We start from the raw sequence: 6000 nt of genomic DNA, 5'->3' as shown, positions 1-6000 counted from the left end.
ATACAGGAGGAGTGGTACTGTGCAGTGTATATACAGGAGGAGTGGTACTGTGCAGTGTATATATACAGGAGGAGTGGTGCTGTGCAGTGAATATATACAGGAGGAGTGGTACTGTGCAGTGTATATATACAGGAGGAGTGGTGCTGTGCAGTGTATATATACAGGAGGAGCGGTACTGTGCAGTGTATATATACAGGAGGAGCGGTACTGTGCAGTGTATATATACAGGAGGAGTGGTGCTGTGCAGTGTATATATACAGGAGGAGTGGTACTGTGCAGTGTATATATACAGGAGGAGCGGTACTGTGCAGTGTATATACAGGAGGAGTGGTACTGTGCAGTGTATATATACAGGAGGAGTGGTACTGTGCAGTGTATATATACAGGAGGAGCGGTACTGTGCAGTGTATATATACAGGAGGAGTGGTACTGTGCAGTGTATATACACAGGAGGAGTGGTACTGTGCAGTGTATATACACAGGAGGAGTGGTACTGTGCAGTGTATATATACAGGAGGAGTGGTACTGTGCAGTGTATATACACAGGAGGAGTGGTACTGTGCAGTGTATATATACAGGAGGAGTGGTACTGTGCAGTGTATATACACAGGAGGAGTGGTACTGTGCAGTGTATATACACAGGAGGAGTGGTACTGTGCAGTGTATATATACAGGAGGAGTGGTACTGTGCAGTGTATATACACAGGAGGAGTGGTACTGTGCAGTGTATATACACAGGAGGAGTGGTACTGTGCAGTGTATATACACAGGAGGAGTGGTACTGTGCAGTGTATATATACAGGAGGAGCGGTACTGTGCAGTGTATATATACAGGAGGAGTGGTACTGTGCAGTGTATATATACAGGAGGAGCGGTACTGTGCAGTGTATATATACAGGAGGAGCGGTACTGTACAGGAGGAGAGGTACTGTGCAGTGTATATATACAGGAGGAGAGGTACTGTGCAGTGTATATATACAGGAGGAGAGGTACTGTGCAGTGTATATATACAGGAGGAGCGGTACTGTGCAGTGTATATATACAGGAGGAGTGGTACTGTGCAGTGTATATATACAGGAGGAGTGGTACTGTGCAGTGTATATATACAGGAGGAGAGGTACTGTGCAGTGTATATATACAGGAGGAGTGGTACTGTGCAGTGTATATATACAGGAGGAGCGGTACTGTGCAGTGTATATATACAGGAGGAGCGGTACTGTGCAGTGTATATATACAGGAGGAGAGGTACTGTGCAGTGTATATATACAGGAGGAGCGGTACTGTGCAGTGTATATATACAGGAGGAGAGGTACTGTGCAGTGTATATATACAGGAGGAGGGGTACTGTGCAGTGTATATATACAGGAGGAGTGGTACTGTGCAGTGTATATATACAGGAGGAGCGGTACTGTACAGTGTATATATACAGGAGGAGTGGTACTGTGCAGTGTATATATACAGGAGGAGCTGTACTGTGCAGTGTATATATACAGGAGGAGCGGTACTGTGCAGTGTATATATACAGGAGGAGTGGTACTGTGCAGTGTATATATACAGGAGGAGCGGTACTGTACAGTGTATATATACAGGAGGAGTGGTACTGTGCAGTGTATATATACAGGAGGAGCTGTACTGTGCAGTGTATATATACAGGAGGAGCGGTACTGTGCAGTGTATATATACAGGAGGAGTGGTACTGTGCAGTGTATATATACAGGAGGAGCGGTACTGTGCAGTGTATATATACAGGAGGAGTGGTACTGTGCAGTGTATATATATACAGGAGGAGTGGTGCTGTGCAGTGTATATATACAGGAGGAGTGGTGCTGTGCAGTGTATATATACAGGAGGAGCGGTACTGTACAGTGTATATATACAGGAGGAGTGGTACTGTGCAGTGTATATATACAGGAGGAGTGGTACTGTGCAGTGTATATATACAGGAGGAGCTGTACTGTGCAGTGTATATATACAGGAGGAGCGGTACTGTGCAGTGTATATATACAGGAGGAGTGGTACTGTGCAGTGTATATATACAGGAGGAGCGGTACTGTGCAGTGTATATATACAGGAGGAGCGGTACTGTGCAGTGTATATATACAGGAGGAGTGGTACTGTGCAGTGTATATATACAGGAGGAGTGGTACTGTGCAGTGTATATATACAGGAGGAGTGGTACTGTGCAGGGTATATATACAGTACAGGAGTGGTACTGTGCAGTGTATATATATACAGGAGGAGGGGTACTGTGCAGTGTATATATACAGGAGGAGCGGTACTGTGCAGTGTATATATACAGGAGGAGCGGTACTGTGCAGTGTATATATACAGGAGGAGCTGTACTGTGCAGTGTATATATACAGGAGGAGCGGTACTGTGCAGTGTATATATACAGGAGGAGTGGTACTGTGCAGTGTATATATACAGGAGGAGTGGTACTGTGCAGTGTATATATACAGGAGGAGTGGTACTGTGCAGGGTATATATACAGGAGGAGCTGTACTGTGCAGTGTATATATACAGGAGGAGCGGTACTGTGCAGTGTATATATACAGGAGGAGTGGTACTGTGCAGTGTATATATACAGGAGGAGCGGTACTGTGCAGTGTATATATACAGGAGGAGCGGTACTGTGCAGTGTATATATACAGGAGGAGTGGTACTGTGCAGTGTATATATACAGGAGGAGTGGTACTGTGCAGTGTATATATACAGGAGGAGTGGTACTGTGCAGGGTATATATACAGTACAGGAGTGGTACTGTGCAGTGTATATATATACAGGAGGAGGGGTACTGTGCAGTGTATATATACAGGAGGAGCGGTACTGTGCAGTGTATATATACAGGAGGAGCGGTACTGTGCAGTGTATATATACAGGAGGAGCTGTACTGTGCAGTGTATATATACAGGAGGAGCGGTACTGTGCAGTGTATATATACAGGAGGAGTGGTACTGTGCAGTGTATATATACAGGAGGAGTGGTACTGTGCAGTGTATATATACAGGAGGAGTGGTACTGTGCAGGGTATATATACAGTACAGGAGTGGTACTGTGCAGTGTATATATATACAGGAGGAGTGGTACTGTGCAGTGTATATATACAGGAGGAGCGGTACTGTGCAGTGTATATATACAGGAGGAGCGGTACTGTGCAGTGTATATATACAGGAGGAGTGGTACTGTGCAGGGTATATATACAGGAGGAGCGGTACTGTGCAGTGTATATATACAGGAGGAGCGGTACTGTGCAGTGTATATATACAGGAGGAGTGGTACTGTGCAGGGTATATATACAGTACAGGAGTGGTACTGTGCAGTGTATATATATACAGGAGGAGGGGTACTGTGCAGTGTATATATACAGGAGGAGTGGTACTGTGCAGTGTATATATACAGGAGGAGCGGTACTGTGCAGTGTATATATACAGGAGGAGTGGTACTGTGCAGTGTATATATATACAGGAGGAGTGGTACTGTGCAGTGTATATATACAGGAGGAGCGGTACTGTGCAGTGTATATATACAGGAGGAGTGGTACTGTGCAGTGTATATATACAGGAGGAGTGGTACTGTGCAGTGTATATATACAGGAGGAGTGGTACTGTGCAGGGTATATATACAGTACAGGAGTGGTACTGTGCAGTGTATATATATACAGGAGGAGTGGTACTGTGCAGTGTATATATACAGGAGGAGCGGTACTGTGCAGTGTATATATACAGGAGGAGCGGTACTGTGCAGTGTATATATACAGGAGGAGTGGTACTGTGCAGTGTATATATACAGGAGGAGTGGTACTGTGCAGGGTATATATACAGTACAGGAGTGGTACTGTGCAGTGTATATATATACAGGAGGAGGGGTACTGTGCAGTGTATATATACAGGAGGAGTGGTACTGTGCAGTGTATATATACAGGAGGAGCGGTACTGTGCAGTGTATATATACAGGAGGAGTGGTACTGTGCAGTGTATATATATACAGGAGGAGTGGTACTGTGCAGTGTATATATACAGGAGGAGCGGTACTGTGCAGTGTATATATACAGGAGGAGTGGTACTGTACAGTGTATATACACAGGAGGAGAGGTACTGTGCAGTGTATATATACAGGAGGAGTGGTACTGTGCAGTGTATATATACAGGAGGAGCGGTACTGTGCAGTGTATATATACAGGAGGAGTGGTACTGTGCAGTGTATATATACAGGAGGAGCTGTACTGTGCAGTGTATATATACAGGAGGAGCGGTACTGTGCAGTGTATATATACAGGAGGAGTGGTACTGTGCAGTGTATATATACAGGAGGAGCGGTACTGTGCAGTGTATATATACAGGAGGAGTGGTACTGTGCAGTGTATATATACAGGAGGAGCGGTACTGTGCAGTGTATATACACAGGAGGAGTGGTACTGTGCAGTGTATATATACAGGAGGAGTGGTACTGTGCAGTGTATATATACAGGAGGAGTGGTACTGTGCAGTGTATATATACAGGAGGAGTGGTACTGTGCAGTGTATATATACAGGAGGAGTGGTACTGTGCAGTGTATATATACAGGAGGAGTGGTACTGTGCAGTGTATATATACAGGAGGAGTGGTACTGTGCAGTGTATATATATACAGGAGGAGTGGTACTGTGCAGTGTATATATACAGGAGGAGCGGTACTGTGCAGTGTATATATACAGGAGGAGTGGTACTGTGCAGTGTATATATACAGGAGGAGTGGTACTGTGCAGTGTATATATATACAGGAGGAGTGGTACTGTGCAGTGTATATATACAGGAGGAGTGGTACTGTGCAGTGTATATATACAGGAGGAGTGGTACTGTGCAGTGTATATATACAGGAGGAGTGGTACTGTGCAGTGTATATATACAGGAGGAGTGGTGCTGTGCAGTGTATATATACAGGAGGAGCGGTACTGTGCAGTGTATATATACAGGAGGAGTGGTGCTGTGCAGTGTATATATACAGGAGGAGCGGTACTGTGCAGTGTATATATACAGGAGGAGTGGTACTGTGCAGTGTATATATACAGGGGGAGTGGTACTGTGCAGTGTATATATACAGGAGGAGCGGTACTGTGCAGTGTATATATACAGGAGGAGTGGTACTGTGCAGTGTATATATACAGGAGGAGTGGTACTGTGCAGTGTATATATATACAGGAGGAGTGGTACTGTGCAGTGTATATATACAGGAGGAGTGGTACTGTGCAGTGTATATATACAGGAGGAGTGGTACTGTGCAGTGTATATATACAGGAGGAGTGGTACTGTGCAGTGTATATATACAGGAGGAGTGGTGCTGTGCAGTGTATATATACAGGAGGAGTGGTGCTGTGCAGTGTATATATACAGGAGGAGCGGTACTGTGCAGTGTATATATACAGGAGGAGTGGTACTGTGCAGTGTATATATACAGGAGGAGTGGTACTGTGCAGTGTATATATACAGGAGGAGTGGTGCTGTGCAGTGTATATATACAAGAGGAGCGGTACTGTGCAGTGTATATATACAGGAGGAGTGGTACTGTGCAGTGTATATATACAGGAGGAGTGGTACTGTGCAGTGTATATATACAGGAGGAGTGGTGCTGTGCAGTGTATATATACAGGAGGAGTGGTGCTGTGCAGTGTATATATACAGGAGGAGTGGTACTGTGCAGTGTATATATACAGGAGGAGTGGTACTGTGCAGTGTATATATACAGGAGGAGTGGTGCTGTGCAGTGTATATATACAGGAGGAGTGGTACTGTGCAGTGTATATATACAGGAGGAGCGGTACTGTGCAGTGTATATATACAGGAGGAGTGGTACTGTGCAGTGTATATATACAGGAGGAGTGGTACTGTGCAGTGTATATATACAGGAGGAGTGGTACTGTGCAGTGTATATATACAGGAGGAGCGGTACTGTGCAGGGTATATATACAGGAGGAGTGGTACTGTGCAGGGTATATATACAGGAGGAGTGGTACTGTGCAGTGTA

This window comes from Dendrobates tinctorius, unplaced genomic scaffold (genome assembly GCF_039654945.1).
Source record: "Dendrobates tinctorius isolate UK_male_01 unplaced genomic scaffold, ASM3965494v1 ptg000501l, whole genome shotgun sequence".
Taxonomy (NCBI): Eukaryota; Metazoa; Chordata; class Amphibia; order Anura; family Dendrobatidae; genus Dendrobates; species Dendrobates tinctorius.
The sequence above is the reverse complement of the archived record's forward strand: the minus strand, read 5'-3'. Positions refer to the sequence as shown.